At 43.0% G+C, this 17,359-nt stretch overlaps 1 long non-coding RNA gene across 2 annotated transcripts; it reads left to right on the top strand.

The window, feature by feature from the left end:
- Positions 1 to 54: 54 nt before the first annotated feature.
- On the top strand, positions 55 to 11,918 carry LOC113252870 (uncharacterized). Of its 2 annotated transcripts, XR_007188105.2 has the most exons (4): positions 55 to 312; positions 7,663 to 7,826; positions 9,312 to 9,414; positions 10,285 to 11,918. It is a non-coding gene; the product is annotated as an uncharacterized LOC113252870 (long non-coding RNA). The 2 variants fall into 2 exon arrangements; XR_003315084.4 differs by lacking the exon at positions 9,312 to 9,414.
- The last annotated feature ends 5,441 nt before the right edge of the window (positions 11,919 to 17,359 follow it).

The following is a 17,359-nucleotide window of genomic DNA, read 5'->3' on the forward strand; positions in this document are numbered from 1 at the left end:
GGCCTGCGTTACGTATGGCTCGTGGGGGAGGGGAGGGCTGGCTCGCGGGTGGATCTCAGAGGAGTCGGGTGGGACGGCCTCTCCTTCCACACACCCCGCCCCCACCTCCACCCCGGAGAAGCGTTAACCCGTCACCGCGGCGGTGGGCGGTGCGCGGGGCTTCCGGGTTCCGCGGCGCTAATCACCCCCCACGTGCATGGCCGTTCGGGCCTCTTCCCGCCTCGGCCAGCCCTGCTCCACTAGCCCCCGTCCCGGAGGGACCCTGGGCACGGGTGGGCCGGCGTGGTCCCTCCCAGGCCCAGTTTCCGAAAGGTACGTGAAAGGAGCCGGGGCTGGCTCCCTTTTCTCCTACCTGGACCGCACTACGACTCCCAGCGGGCAGCGCCGCCACGCGCGTCGGGCCGCAGAAGCGGTGCCTGCTGGGAGCTGGAGTCCCCAACGGCCGCGGCGCTCGCTGACCCCAACTGGCAGCGGGTCCTGGCTGCCCGCTCGGGGACCCCCAACCGTCCTGGCGCTGGACCCCTGTCGCTGCCCCGCGGTGTTTCCAATAGAAGGGGGGGAGGGGAGGGGTCCTTGGGCTTCTGATCCACTTGTTTCCGAGCCCTTCGCTCTCCGGTCTCCACCGGACGCTGTCGTTAGTCAAAGTGGCTTTAATTTGGGAAAGCTGTTTCGGGGTCTTTGTCCGCTTCCCTTTATAAAGTATTGTGATCACTATTGAGCTGCTAGGTTGGAATCTTTGATTCGTGCTATTTCTACTTGAGATTTCTTTGAGGTAGAAAACGGGACTCAAGAAAAATTAATGTTTCTCCTTAAAGTATGAGTCTCACAGTCGTACATAGCACCACAGACCTGCAAGTAGGCAAAATCAGAAGTAGTTTCAACGCAGTACTACAATGTTTAAAACCATTTTATACATTAGTTGTGGGCTTTAATAGAAATGCTAAAATTAATAAATTGATGGCCATTTAAAAATACCAGTTTATAGGAATGACATTAAGTCAGCATACAAATCCCCACTTTAAAGTAGTAATGTACTTCACAGTTTTTAAAGCACTTGCATAAACATCCTATCATTTGTTTTCCACAGCAATCTTGTGTGGGTGGTGGAGCACGTGGTAATAATTTTATTTTACTGTTAAGGAAATAGTCTCAAGCTAAATGATTGCCCAATTCATTCTTTAATTCAATAAACTTTAATGCATGCCAGATATATTGCCAGGTGTGGACTGGGTGCTTTATTGTCATTTAATTAAAATTTAAACCAGCAGAATCCCACATAAGTGCTATTTTGCCCCCATCTTGGTAGGGAAAAGATAATATCTTTGAAAAACATACTGCCTCATGTGCTTTATTAGGCAAAAGAGCAAAACTCTGGATTGTACGTTAGTAGGACATCTATTACTAAATGTTAAATCACCATTCAATCTATTAGAACTCTGTGGTTAAAAATCAGTCCATCAATATATTTATTGAATGCCTACCAAGTGGAGAGTACTGTATCCGTAAGGAAGATAAATGACAGACAAAAGCAAATTCCTGTCCTCAAGAGGCTTATCATGAGCTCTCTGGTAATCATAAATATCAGCATTAAAATCAGTACAATCAACATCCAATCCTAGCATTTTATTTGGCTCTGACAATTTTCTATTAGAGTCTGTATTTTCTTAAAAAAAAATAAGAGGGTGGAAATTCCATTATGGTACTTTGAAAGAAAACGATTTCATTTTAATATTTTTATCAAGTTACTAAAACAGGTAATACGAGAAAGCAAACAGGGGTGAAAGAAGAGGTGTACTCAATAAAGGAGGGTGAAGGGAGATCACCTCCAATAACTTGGAAATTAGATTGCAGCAAGAATTAAAACTATCCAAAACCATACAGAATTACTAAGATTATCCAGGGGCTCTTACATATATTTCTGGTGGAGGAAGATGAGGGTACAGTTTGGTGGACCTCGCTAAAACATGATTGTAAATAACAAAGGTGAGAAAAATGGTCTGCTTGGAGTCTAGAAAATTTTGTCAGAGAGCAAAAGTTCGACAAGAGTGGAGTTTGTCTATGTTAGGTTTGAGTACCTCAGTCATTAGAAAGGGCTCACTCTCCGGTTTCACTAGAGCTTGGATTAAAGAACTCTCAAAAGACTTCTCTTTGTTATAAAGCCATTTTGAACAAGCAACTTCCTAATTGATAAGTCCAATTAACAGTTGAGCCTCCAGGGCACTTTGACATAGGAAATGGATACCCTAGATGGCACACAGAAGTATTCTAGTCACTGGAAAAATATATCAATTCTTTGTGTCTTAATAAATATTGTGGGAAGGAAGCTGGTCAATCAGGACTTCCATGCAGCTCCTTTCTCTCAGATTAGAAACCTGTTTTTCTGATCAAAAAAACAAACTTTCCCTTAATGACCTGTTCCTCTCTAATTCACTCTTTTCACAGCCAAGCTTCCTATTTCCACTTCTTGTCTCTCCTTAATTCTTCAACCCACTGTGATATGTCTCCCACCTCCACCGCTACTCAAACTGCCCTGCCAATGATTCCTCCTCTATTTGACAAATCCAGTGGACTCTCTTCAAGTCCATTTTGCTTGACATCTGCAGAATCTGACCCTATTTTCCTCCCTCTCTTCTTTTAAACATGCTGTCTTGGCTTCTGTGCTACAACTCTCCTGGATCTGCCCAGCTCTCAGACTCTCATCTCATCATCACCCTTCCCTGACCACAGATTGGGTTGGGTACTCTTCCTTTGGGCTTTAGCCCGACCACCCCTCTACCACTACATTTACCATGTTCTATTTAAAAGAGTCTTTTTATGAGTTATTCCCCAAATAAGTTGTAAACTCCAAAATAAGTTGTAAGCTCCAGAAGAGAGCCTGTCAGGGAGCATGAAGCCAGGCACGCTGGAGGTACCTTTTTGGGGGGGGGGGGGGTTTGTATCCTAAACTCAGGAAGAAGGCCAGTCAGGTTTGTGGACGGAGCACATAGGATGGGGCTAATAGGGAGATCTCACCCTGAAGTTCACATGGCATGGGCACCTAGGGTTGTGTTCAAGTCCAGATCACTTGGCCTACTGCAGTGTGCCACTTTCAAACTCCATAGGCTACTAGAGGAAATATCCTACCACACTGACTGGGCACTCATTTCCAGGGCTGAGCTTGAAGGTAGTAGACTTTCAGTACCCAGAGTCAGGCAAGCAGGGACAAACAATGTCTGCTGGATGAAAGAACTTTCTGGACCTCCAAAGCTGAAGACATTATACAGTATGACTGACTTCTAACAGTATGATGGCTTCTGACAGAGGAAATTACGGCTATGAGTTGAAGGGCAGAAGATAGAATATTTGTCGATTCCCTTTGACTCTTTGATTCACTACTCTCATTTTTCTCTCCCATCATTTTTTTGGTCTTAAAAAAAATGTGCTATGTTTATCTGGCTTGCCTGTGTATATCTAATTTTAGATTGCAAGCTGTGGGACAGAATAATGTCTTTATATGTGCAGCATCTCACTGTGGATGCCTGAGAATGTCTAATGACATCAACATCATTCAATTAACCTACAAAAATAAAATAAAATGTAAAGTACTCCAGAGACCTGGTTCACTTGAACTTCGCCAGATTCATAAATAATTTTCAGCTATGCCCAGCATATATTCAGAATATATCCAGAATAATTTATAGAATTTCATGTAACATATGACAAATTAAAGTTGACTGGCCTTATAAGGTCTTTAGGTATTACTGAGAGATATAGTTGAGATGAATAATAAGGAGGTATTGCAGCCCTCTCCCAACTGAAGGAATAAACTTTCTGTAGATCCTGGAAATAGAAAAATATTAAACAATGTCCACGATGAGACCCAAACTGTGTAATGTGTAAGAGGATTAGCTACCTGCTTCATTGCTTTGCTGGGCTGGTGAGGAGCACGACACCTACTCGGATTGTAGATTATCATGCCCACGATCAGGAGGATTTCCCATGATAAGAGACCTGATCAGATTTTATGTTTTCTTCTACATGCATTACATATTTCCCTCACGCCAATCAAGAACCAAGAAAAAGATTTATAAAGAGTTTGAAATCGGTTCTGACATTGTGTGTCAGATGACGTACGTGACGTTAATTGTGAGGAAATGGCTGCCAAGGAAATAGATCCTGAAACGGACCCACTGAGGGTCATAAATACGGGCTCAGAAACACAGAAACAGTATTGGGAGAAAAAGGCAAGTCATGGCTTTGTTGTAGGAAAGAAAAAGAAACTCAGAGAAATCTCAGAATATTAGGTTTCCTTACACAGTGCTCTTCTAAGGGCATCACATCTGTGTTCAGCCAACGCTAAGAGCAAGGATGCTACTACAACAGCAATACCACCACCTACCTAATAGGATTATGGTGAGACCGGCAGAAGATATTACTTCTAAGTCTAAATTACATAATGTACAGTGCTACCATGTATGGCGCAACTCCTGTGTCTATAAATATAACTATTAAACAGAGACAAGCACATGTAGACAGACATACAAAAAATACAACTATCACTGTCCTAAACTAATGTGGAGAGCAGAAAAATACAATGGCTACACTGAGACCACGATAAGTATTATTAGATGAGCAAACAAAAAACCTATCTATTGCCTATCCAGGTTATGGATTATGTGGGGAGGGTCAGTGTGAGAATTTTGAAATGGATTATACTCTAGGACCATGGTTCCTAAGGCACAAATAAGCGAAGTACATAAATTCAGGTATAAAGCATGAGAAAAATGCATTTTAGGAAAACAGAAGAAACTACGTTAATACTAAACACTAATATTTATCGAGCACTTACATACCTCCTCACAATAACCCTGTGGGGTATGATAAAGCTGCAGTACTGCCAATGAGGGAACTAAGGCTTAAAGAACAACTTTGATTCAAACATAGGCAGTGCGAGTTCAAAGGGTGAGGTCTCTGATCTGGGAACTCAAGGGGCCAGTCCTTGGAATACTGACAGGAAGGGGCATTGCCAGGTGGAGGAAATAACATCAGGAATCGGCCATGAGGCAGGATAAGCAAGAGGTTTTGAGGATATGACAAAATCCCATGGCCGAAACATGGCAGACAGAGGGGGTTAGGGTTACGTGAGAGAGGGGAGCAAGTACAAGGAAAAAGAGATTGGGGCTTAGGTGAAAAGGGAGCTCAGGCTCCAATTTTGTGGCCTTGTGGTTTATCAGAAGGCAATTCTGGTGGTGGTGGGGGGGTAAAGATATTATATTTGGTAGAGGACAGACAAAGGATATTCTTGGAAGGGTCCTGCTTTAGTCTTCCTGGAAGTGAGGTCAAAGAAAACATGTTCTTACTGTCTCACGAAAAGAAGCACACTGGTTTATTCAGGAAGACAAAATTCTTTCCTGTAGTCAATCTTAAAAAGAATTTATTGTATAGCTCTTTATATAAAAGACATCAGATTATAGAATTCATTCATTCATTCATTCATTCATTCATTCATTCACTACAAGCCAAGTATTCATTTAGGCCTCTAGCATGTGCTGTTTAAGGTACTGCATGTCAAATATTAAAACCAGTAAAGTCTCTGCCTTCATGGAGCTTACTTTCTAGAAAATCAGGAGACTGTCTTAGTGATTTTACAAAAACTGCAGGAACAATTTTTATGCGGATGTTTTTCTTTTGTCAGCTCTTAATAATGGCTAACGACAATCTGGCAAGTTTATGTCTGTTGAGAGCTAAATTTGACATTAAGCTTGCCAAACTCACTGAGGGTCGGGTAGCCTTTAGCCAACATATCTCAAATATCAGTGGGCTTTTAAAAATAGGTAGATCTGAAGTCACTTTCAAACTGAGGTCTCTGGCAGTTGATTAAAGGACAAGCTTTCTGGGTTGGTGATTACAAAGGTATGTATATATACTTACATCTATGTACTTTACTCATTCAGTATCTATTTACTGAGTGATATATTAAGAACCTTGAAACACTGCAGGTATAAAAGTGGGCAAGAGAATCTCTACCTTAAAGAATACGTAATGACGTTAACACCATTCACCTCTGTGTATGGATGTATTTTTAATCTTAGTGAATAGATTGCAAGGTTCTCTGGAAAACTTGACTATTTGAATTTTCTTAGAGATTTATAAATAATTTCAAGGTACTGTTCTCTAGGATATACCTAGAATGACTTATATCTCATTATATTAGAAAAGTTACAGTTGACTGGTTTCATGAGTGTTTTAAGTCTAATATTAAGAGGCCCACTTGATGTGAGTAATGAGAGACTATAGCAACCCCCAAATGAAGACTTAGACTTTCTGGAGACTTCTATAATTGTAAAATATTACATGAAGGATGTAGATAGTCTAAGGGGGTGACAGACATGACAGCCAACAATTACAAGGCAACACAATACATGGTATACTGCTAGGGTGAGCACAAGGTACTCTGGGTACACAAGACAGGTGCATCAAACTCAGCTTTGGGTGCTTGGGGCTGGAGGTGAGAGGAGCAATCAGGCTGAGTTTCCCTAATTTAATAACAGCCACCACTTACCAAGCCCACGTACTCAACACACAGGTCACAGGAAGGGCAAAGTGAGGCCCAGAGCCCGCAGCTAAACCCTATGTCCAGGCCTATAAGCGATGTACTTGTGATCGTGCCACTTCCTCTGGGTCAGGCCCTGACAGAGCACTGTGGCATCTCTCCTGAGTCATAAGTCACCCACCTGTCAGACTGAACGAAGAAATTCAATTCCAGTTTTGTACTGTTAATCATTAGGCAGCTCCTAGAAATATGGTTCACTGGTTTATTTTGCTTTTTTTTTTAAGGATACCTTCTAGAAATCTTTCTTTGGACTCATTCATAGGTTGAACAAGAAAATCTACTTAGGCTAACTGGTGGATAACTGCTTATGTCTTCATAAGTGTAATCTGAATGATCATACTTACAGAATTTTGAGTGTGGGTACCTGTCCAGTGTGTCTCTGACTTGGAAACCTATAGTTGTAAGTCTGGATTTTAATCAGTTAGAATTACTTTAGGTTTGCCAGGTGGTACCATTTCTTTGTCACTAATAATTTTGGAACAGTGCCCATTTCTTTCTAGACAAAACCCTGTTTTTAAAATATAACACGAAGATAGCCTATCTGCATTTAACTATTGCTAAGCTAATCTGCATTTCAAAACAGAATCCTGGCTTCCCAAGAGGAAAAAGTAAGAAGCTGGAAACCACTAGTTAGCTGCCTGCCTGTTCATGGACAAAGACACAAGGACCAAACTGTACACTCATAAGTATTATCCAAGCAAGCAAAACGAAGTCTTATTGAGTGGCAGAATAATTGGTCTGGATAGCTTTCATGAGGTGTATTCTAAGAGAAAAGCAAGAAAAAATTGGACGTTATGTGGTAGTTTCACTGTTAGTATTAATATTTATGTTACTATTTTATCGTTTTATCATCAGATAAGAGAAATGAGTGATTGTGCTAACTTTGTGAAAAATCCAACATTTTTATTTAGAGTGATAATTGTATGTTTCATTGAATGGTAAAAAAGGGAAATATAATTATAATTTGGATGAAGGATTTTAAAAAATTGAAATAGGGTTACTCTAATGTGAGAATGAAGTTGGAAATATTAATATAAACTAATAACATATAATAAATCTGTCTTTTCTAGCTGTGCTCAATGAAATGGCCAAGAAATAATGTTACTTTACCACATGAGCCTGATGACATGCACTCCTAATGCCTACATTCTTGGGTCTAATATTTTTCACTGGAAGGAAGCACAATACGCCTTAGAAAAATGGCTGATTCGTGTCTGGGTCTGGGAAGATACAGGTAAGTCTTGGAACATTTTGTCGGTCCAGAAAGCGAGAATGCTTTAAAAACAATGGTGTTGCTTAGAAGAACGCAGGCACACTCACTGCTAAATTCTGTCAATTTGAGTAGCAAAGGGAAAATGATGACTATGGTTAGTTAAAATGTGTTAATTTGTGAAAAGCGGAGTTCACAATGATAGCAAAGATGACAAAAGTTGACAAATTGTATAAAGAAGTTGACTATAATTGAATCTCATTACTCACTCTTATCATGCTAGTACTATTGACTCATTCACTGAATCAATGCAGAATATCGAATTCAGTTAATATCAACTATGTTAGTTTTATTTAATCTCAGTTTACATTGGAAAAATAATTCTTAACTCTTAACACAATCCCTGCCAGTGCTATCCTAGTGCAATGAAATGAATGAAAGAATTATATACCAGTCTGCCTTCGAAACCTAAGGGAGTTTTGATCGCACCTCTAAGCGCTGTTCTAGTGAGTCATCCTGGGAAAATGAGCATGGGAATATATTTGTATTATTGTACTGCTGAGTCTCGTTGTCGTGATCAGCTAAGGTTGAAGAGCTAGTTCGTAGCCCTGGTGGCATCTTGCATAAGTCTACAGCAGTCTGTCTGATAGAACTTTCCACGATGTGGAAATGTTCTTTATCTCTGCTATCCATATGATAGCCATTAGTCCCATGCAGCTAATGGCTCCTGACCACTTGAAATGTGGCCAGTGTGACCAAGGTACTGAATTCGAAATTTGATTTTGTTTCAGTTAATTTAAGTTTAAAGTTAAATAAACATGTGGCTTGTGACGACCACACTGGACAGCATAAGTCTAGATTTTAAATCTCCTTGTAATCATATAGAATAACTTCAGGGGCGCCTGGGTGGCGCAGTCATTAAGCGTCTGCCTTCAGCTCAGGGCGTGATCCCAGCATTCTGGGATGGAGCCCCACATCAGGCTTCTCTCCTAGGAGCCTGCTTCTTCCTCTCCCACTCCCCCTGCTTGTGTTCCCTCTCTCGCTGGCTGTCTCTCTCTGTCAAATAAATAAATAAAGTCTTAAAAAAAAAACTCATATAGAATAACTTTAGGTTTACCCAGTGAGGCAAATTCTTTCTCACCAATTCTGGAATATTGCCCCGTTTTCTTTAAGATAAGTATCTATATGGGAAAAAATGTAGGATTTTAATTTTTTTTAATAAGTAATAATACATTCACGTTGGTTAAAACATTGAAAAAAATAAAAAGGTATACAGTAAAGAATTCTCTCCCATTCTCTCCCCCAGCTACAGGGATCTCTTCACTGTAGGTAAGACTAAGGTCGATTTCTTGTGTATCTTAGAGATACCTTATGTATACACAAATACTGATAGCACACTTTTGTTGTATGCAAGGCATTTTCCTCTTAACATTTTAGGGGTCACTCTGTATCAGTACATCAACAGTCTACTTTTTCCTTATGACATAGTCTTAACAATCTATTTTAAAGGATCCCAGAAGGTGGCCTGTCTGCTATCTTGACAACTGATCGGATGGCTTGCATTTGGAATGTGAAGAATCTTAATTTCATAAGACAGATGAGGATATAGCAGGTAGAACCTACGGGAGCCCCTACTCAGGGCACCCCACCCATACAGAGGAGTCCCAACTTGTAAGATGCCTCGTCCTTTTTCTTTCAAACTTATATTTTGAGCCAAATCCTGCTAAACTTTGTGAAGCGACCCAAGATGTCATACTATGAAAAACACAGACTATGATTTTTTTAAAAAACAATAGTATGATTACAATTTTAATCATACATAAGCTTCTTTAGTGGCTTTCATTGCACAGAGAATAAAATCCAAACTCCACACCAAGGCCCGCCAGGCTTTGTGTGATCTGCCTCCAGACTTCTTAATCACCAGGCTCCAACCACACACACCTCTTAACAGGGCCAGCCCTTTCCTGCCTCAGGGCCTTTGCACTCACTGTTCTCTCAGTCTAACAGGCTCTTTTCTGGGCTCTTTCTGTGGCTCTCTACTTCATTCTCTGACCTCAGCTTAAAGGTCACCGTCTTCTTGATGTCTTTTCTCAATGTGCCATCCGTTGTACTCCTTCACTCCCGCCCCCACATTACTTTCTTCATAGCACTTACTATAATCTATAATTATTTTGTTTATTTGCATTTTCTCTCTCTACCACTGGAGTATAAGATCCCTGAGAACAGGAACTTGAACTGTCTTCACGGATATAGCTCCAGGACCTAACACAGTGTGTGGCATACAGTTGGTATACAATTAATACGTGCTAAAACAAAATATGTTGAGTGAGCAAATGCTGAATACACTTCAAACATGGTGTCCAGAACATGAGAACATTTGCACAAGTGTCATGTCTTTCAAATAGTCCCTTATAATTGAATACACATAGTAAATTACTCTAAAAGAAATACTGTTTTTATATGCTTTTGATTCCACTAACAGCTCTCTGGAGTCCTGTTTACTTCTTCTGTAAGCCAGAGGTGTTTACTGTGTTTGAATCACTAAAGGAACTTGCACCTGCTCTGATATGTCATCTGTGAAGTGTTGCTGCTGGTGCCATAATGTGCGTGCTCCTCACCTGACAATGTTTTCAAGTCACTGCATCAACATGTATTGGTCATTAAGTCAACATTTATTTGTGTCACCTTGTCATTGCTGAAAAATATACATTCATGTGGCACTGTAAAGTTTGTACAAAGTTTTTTATCGATGTCAATCTATTTGCCCTTTACAAGTACCTCTATCCTGTAAGGCATCCTATGGCCATTTTACTGGCGAGGTTACTAGAACTCAGAAAAAATTAATTTTGCTTAAAACAACATGACTGGCAAAAGATAGAGCTGGCACGTGAACTCAAGTCTTGCAAGTCAAACCTCCAAGTTGAAATCTTTGGCTTTTTCAGCCATACCACAGCTACTCTAACACTCTATTTGATAAACAATGGTAGTTTACAAAGTACTTCCACACAACCTATCTCATTTAATCCTCTGTGGTTGACCAGGCTGGTAAAATTCCTTCCCTGAAGAACTTACGTAGTCTCTTTAAGAAAATGATATACGTGCAAAACTGAAGGCATTGTCATAGAGGACTGTAAAGACACGGAAATTAGTAAATGCACGCAGATGCCAAGGAGACTGTGAGTTGTACACGGGTAGATGCTGACAGAATTTGGAGGGAGAGGAAGAAATCAGATTCACAGGGTCAGAACACAAGAGGGATCCGAGACTTCCATACAGAAGCACTGAGCTGTGTATGCAAAGACATGCACGTAGACACAATGTTGTGTGGACAACGTGGCAAGCAAATTAACGGGACAAAAATAAGAAACCATGAAAGCTGCAGATGCTAAGCCGAGGGGTACTGCCCGTTGTTAGAAGACCTTAGATATCAGGGAGAACTTGGATTTTATTTGAGAGATACTGAGAAGCTGGCAAAAGCTCACGCAAATAAACTATTCGAGATGAAAACAAAACTTGATGACCCTTCTGGCAGCTACGGGTAGCATGCTTTGCAGCAGGGGGAACTGACCGAAGGCCGGCACAGTAATCCTGGCGTGAGGCGACAGAGGACAGAGTCAGAGACTGCAGTGGTGGCTGAGGAAATGGGAAGGAAGGTGGACCTTGCAGAGAAAGGCTCACTGGGACTCTTTGGATTCCAGAAGCGGGGCAGGAGAGGAAAGAATGAGAAGCCACTGCCAGGTTTCCAGCCTGCTGAGCTGGGCTGATGGGAGTGCAATTAGCATGTTATTTCTTTTGGCTGAGGCCAAGAGTAGGCAAGAGAGGATAAAGAAGGGATGAGCTAAGTTTGGAAATGCAAAGTTGAAGGTGGTGCAAGAAAGTTTAGCTGAAGGCCTGTAGACTACTCGAGAAACAAGTCTGGAAAGAAGGTGAGAAGTCAGGATGTATGTTGTGTCATTTTTGCTAACCCCTGAACGTTTCCCAGGCTGCACCCTGCCTGCTTACTCCTACAGCCTCAAGGGCTGTTTTCTTGGCAATTCCCTATTGAGAAGAGTTCACATTTATAGATTGGAATATTCCTTCGTGAACCTTCTCTATGGGTATCCTGAGAAAAGAAAAGGAAAAGGAAAGGACTTTAAAAATGCATTAAGACTTTTTACCCTGAAATGATTATTTAGAAGTTACTTTGGTTTTTAAAATTTAATATTAATTACTTTCAAATTCAAAATTTGTGCTTAAGTTTTTACAGTAAATATATCCATTTATTATGCGATTTATAAAGCTAGTAATTTGATGTCTGCTTCACTTGGTTAATCATTTTAAACCAGATTAATTAATTTAATAATTTGAATATTTTTTTCCAAACACATCCATTTTCTGATTAACAAGGCCTCCCAAATTTTTACGTAATTCTCATAAAACTAATAAACACATCTGGTAAAGTGGTAAGTTTTCTTAGAAGCTCCAATATAGTGTATAAACTTTAAAAGGATTTTTAACTTAAAATCAAAAGTCTTAATAATTACATACTTTAAATCTGCGTTGCAAGGTTAATTTTCAGACACTTTATTAAACATTTAAAATGTTTCTGTTAAACACTGCTAAATATGAGGAGTATTTCAAACATCAAACATTAGAGGCATTTAAAATACCACACACGTAGATTCTTTAATACAAAAATATACCACTGTGAGGTTTGATTCCCTTCATTGTATCTCTATTCAATTCTAAATCTTCCCAGGATTGAGAGATGCATATTCACTAAGAAAACAATTATGTCATCCCAAGCAAATCTAGGAACACCTTCCCAAGAAATGTCTGGGTTTACCTTCTTAGCCAGGAGGTTTCTGTATGATCAGAGTGTCTCTTGGCCTCTGGGTCTTCAATTCTTGCCTTCTCTCTAGGGGGGCCCAAAAGGCAGGGTTCAGCTTTCTCTCTGAGAGGGTAGCCAGCCAGATTCCAGTTCTTTATACTTTCTTCGTGCCACCTGCTTCAAAGCTGGTGCTTTCCCTCTGAGGATTCCCGTGTACTCGGGAAGCCTCTGGAGTCCCTAATCTCCTGCCTAGAGGCCGGGACCAGGCCGGGCCTCCTTGATAGCCCACTGCAGTCTGAACCTCTTTGATCCTTCATCGCCCTGTAGTGGGAAGAAAAAATACATAGTTAAGATTAAAATCAATCAGCAGAACTTCTTTTAGGAGAAAAAAAAAAACTGCCTCTAGTTAAAGACTGGACTTAGCATAGCACTTTCTCAGGCCATTTTGATTGTCAAAAGGTATTCCTAAGAGCACGGCAAGAATGAGTTAGGAGTGGCATGGCTTGACATGACCTACAAAGAATAAACTTTGAGTTCCAGAGGGCAGCCTGAGAAGGAGGAGGAGAAAATCAAGGCACATGGCGGGAGAGAGGAGCTGAGCTCAAGGGTAAGGACAAGGCGGGTGGGTGGACCCTGTGGGGAAGGGGCCTGTGAAAACTCCCTGTTGTTGGGAATGGTGCCTGGACCAGCAGCACAGGGAGATGTGATGTTCTCGGCAGTTCCATCTGGGGCATTTCCCTCTCTGTCAGGACCCTAGTGTGTCCTAGGAAAATGAACCCGAACTGTGGTTGGATCAGAGCTAGGAGAGACTAGGGTGGAGAAGAGTTGGGAGCCAGTCACAACTGCCCAGGAATTGCGATGTTCAACACGAGTGAGGACTGGAAAGGAGCGGAAGCAAGAGATACAAGAGGGGCATCAGGAGAGTAGGAGTGGGAGCCAGAGGCCGGTGGGAACCGTCTGCAGACGGAACGAGGTCAGCCAGCAGCTGGGGGTGGGCTGCACAGCAAGGAGTGAAGGGTGTGGACAGCGTGGGGTGGTCGTGCCGGGGATGAGATGCCGAGGCCTGCAGGGGGAGGGCTGCGGCCGGAGGGGACGGCACAGCGATGGTGTGTGAAACGGGATGAAATGCTTCCACGGGACTGGACTGGGAGGGAAAGCACTGACTGCGGCACAGGACTTTGAGAGCTCTGCGCGTCAGGGGTGGCGAGCTGGGGAAGGGAGGAGGAACCTCGGAGGAGAACGGAGAGAAGTGGCGTGAAAGGGAGGAGATCTGGGACAGTGCCAAATCGCGGACACCTAAGAATACATAACACGATCCCAGCGCATCTGATCCAGCTTACGCAGCTCAGCGCAGTTCACCAGCCGCGTCTTAAACAGACTTGCTGTGTGAGACCCACAGAACGCAGACCGCCTGAGGCTGTCCCACGTCAAGCTACTGCCTCATGTTGGGGAATCCGTCCAGGAAGTGGGCAGGTGCGGGGGCGGGGGTGGTTGGCGGGAGGGCCACAGGACAGCAGTTCTCAATTCTGAGGGTTTGGTAAAATACCGATTCCTGGGGCACACCCCTAGAGTTTGATTTAGCAGGGCAGGGCCTGAGAATCTGCATTTTTAAAAGATTTTTATTTGCCAGAAAGAGAGCCTGAGCAGGGCGGAGGGGGAGAGAGGAAGGGAGAAGCAGGCTCCTTGCTGAGCAAGGAGCCTGACGTGGGATTTGATCCCAGGACCCTGGGATCATGACCTGAGCCGAAGGTAGACGCTTAACCAAATGAGCCACCCGGGTGCCGTGAGAATCTGCATTTCTGAGAAGCTCCCACTGCTGCTGCTGGTTCCGGGACTGCACAGAGAACCACTGCCCCAGGCTGGGTGTGGGGCTGGGGGTGTAAGAGCATGGAAAAACCAGTGCTCCCCTTGGCCCTCCTGCTTCACGGATCCCCAGGTCTGACCGCGGGGTTCCAACACTTGCTCTCTAGTCTTCTCACCATAATGTTAACAACTGCTGTTGCAGCTTCTGACTCTAAAACACGGTCTGAAAAGCTGTGCCTTCTGATACGGTGCTGGCAGGGAGGTGGAGGAGGGGAGCCCTCCTCCGCCTCTCCCCTGTCTCTCTATCCCCTCCGCCTGCCTCCTGTGCCAGGCCCTGGGCCCCTGCTTCTCATAATGACAGATAAAGGTTCCCAGTTTCTATTTGGCTGCTATAGAGAGGCCTCCCTCAAGTACCTGGAAATAAGGAAATAAGATCGAGTCTTAAACTCTGAAATCCACACTTGAAGGATCAACGCAAAAGCTGAAAGGATGGCCTTTGCTAACAGGCCTCTTCAGCCACTTCATTAAAGGAGTAATGAGAGGGAGCACCCAGACCCCGGGGGCGGGCGGGGGTTGGTCAGCCAGGGAAGTCAAAGGGAATGACAGAGGCTAGCGTGGGCAGTGACTACCCTGGCTTTGGCCCGGGGAGAGGGAACGTTAATGAACAGACTGCTAATATTACGGTCCGGTTGGCAAGCCCATTCCTGACGTGGGATAGAGGCACCACATTTTTTTAGCCTGATTCCATGAGTTGCTTGATTTATCTAACTGCTGCTGTTCTGATTCTCATCCACCTCCAGGGGTGGGTCTCTTTGTAGGGAAAGAACGTAGTGGTCTAGCACACTCTGGGGAAACCTGTCCTTAGAAAAGTTCTAGTTCTTACTGTAGTTAATCTGTTGCTATTTTGACTTTATGCGTTTTTCAGGAAGTTAGTTAATTCGAGTCAACCACGAGGAGATGGCTCTGTTCTCAACATGCTGATGAAATCAGGTTTCAGACAATTATCATATGATTTCTCTCATCTATGGAACGTAAGAACTAGGAAGATCGGTAGGAGAAGAAAGGGATAAAGAAAGGGGGGGTAATCAGAAGGGGGAGTGAAACATGAGAGACTATGGACTCTGAGAAACAAACTGAGGGCCTCAGAGGGGAGGGGGGTGGGGGAATGGGATAGACCGGTGATGGGTAGTAAGGAGGGCACGTACTGCATGGTGCACTGGGTGTTATACGCAACTAATGAATCATCGAGCCTTACATCGAAAACCGGGGATGTACTGTATGGTGACTAACATAATATAATAAAAAATCATTTAAAAAAAAAAAAAGAAATCAGGTTTCAGGATCTGCCAGGTTGAGGACTCCTACCAGAGCTGGGACTGGTACCTTCACTACGGGGACATCCCTGGAGACGGCTAGTCTTTCCCATTATTCCCCGGGACATGTGGTAACAAGGCATGACGACAGGGAGCCACAGCCCACCCTCAGGGTCCAGAGAAGGGTACTCAGGGATGATAACATCTGAGTTATATCTTAAAAGGCCGAGTAAAGGTTTGCAGATAAACAGAGATGTGCAGAGCATTCCCAGCATAATCCAGGGCACAGAGAAGAGAATTAGCATGGTGAGTTGTGGGAAAATTAAAGTTGCGGGATGGCTGGAGAAATAGATAAGGGTGACATCAAGGAGAGTCTTGAATCTCATGGGTAAAAGGAAGTCATTTGAGTTTTTAAAGCAAGAGAATGACAGGGCAAATTTGGTTTTGTCACTCCAACTCTAGGGTTTAGTATAATTTCAAGAAGGAGCTAATCCAGAGGCAGTTAGGAGGTTATAGTCCAAAAGAAAAGATAGTTATGAATTATTATAGTGCAAAAGAAACATTTCAGAAGCAAACACCAGCAGGATTTAATGTTTGGACACACAATGTCTAAAGGAAGCTTCGATAAGGGAGATAGAAGGCTAGGAGGGACACCCAGGTTCTGGTTTAGATGTCCAAGTTGATGGCAGTGCCATGAATTCACATGAAACAGAGGAGAGGGCATCCCAGGGTTTGTTTTCTAGAACCTAAGAGGTGTGGGATTATGTAGAGTGAAAATAATAAGGTTAGTTTTGAAAACGCTAATTTTGAGGTATGTGTGAGATTTTCAAGTGGAGATGCTCAGCATTCAGTTTTATATAGTTTCTGGGTTCTCAAGAAGAAAAGTCAGTGCTAGACTTAAAGATTTGTAAGTTCTCCCCAGAGATGTGGTAGTTAAAGTCTGAGACTGGATGAGCTTGCCCAGGCAAGACAGAGGACAGTGGTCCAAGGAAAAATTTCAAGGCAGCAACTCTTAGTGGGTAGGCAGAGGAAGAATCCAGGAAGAGGAACGAAAGTCCCGATACCAGAAAAGGAGAAGCAGAATGGAAGAGCTTCAGGGGCCAAGGGAACAGTTTCAAGGAGAGGGGGCAACTCCTAAGAGATATCCAGGACATAGGACTTGAGAGGTCCACTGGATTCTGCACAAAGGGAGTCTTCAGTAACCCTGGGAATGACGGTCCACGGGGTGTGCAGGAGTGAATAAATGGGGAAGAAGTGAAGACAGAGTGTGGATCATTCTTTCACATGGCTTGCTGAGCTTCTCCATCCTGAGATGCTGGTGTAGACCATAGTCATTTCAGGGGGCTGCCTTTTCTTTCTGCCTTCCCTCTTGGCTGGGAGCCAAGTGATTGAAAGCAAGAACCCCAAAGACGACAGGAGAACACCTGAGACAGATACTGGTTTAGGATTCAGGGGTGATCCTTTCCCCAGTGTCACTCCATTTTCACTAGACACTTCTAACCTTCTGCATCTTTTTGCTTCCCTTCACTTGTGGATGATAGATTCCGGTCTCTCAACAGAGATCCCTTCTCATGCGGGAAGTAACAACCCAGGGGGCTCCACAGAAATGATAGCATTCATTGATGCAGTCT

This window comes from Ursus arctos, unplaced genomic scaffold (assembly GCF_023065955.2).
Source record: "Ursus arctos isolate Adak ecotype North America unplaced genomic scaffold, UrsArc2.0 scaffold_6, whole genome shotgun sequence".
NCBI classification, from domain to species: domain Eukaryota; kingdom Metazoa; phylum Chordata; class Mammalia; order Carnivora; family Ursidae; genus Ursus; species Ursus arctos.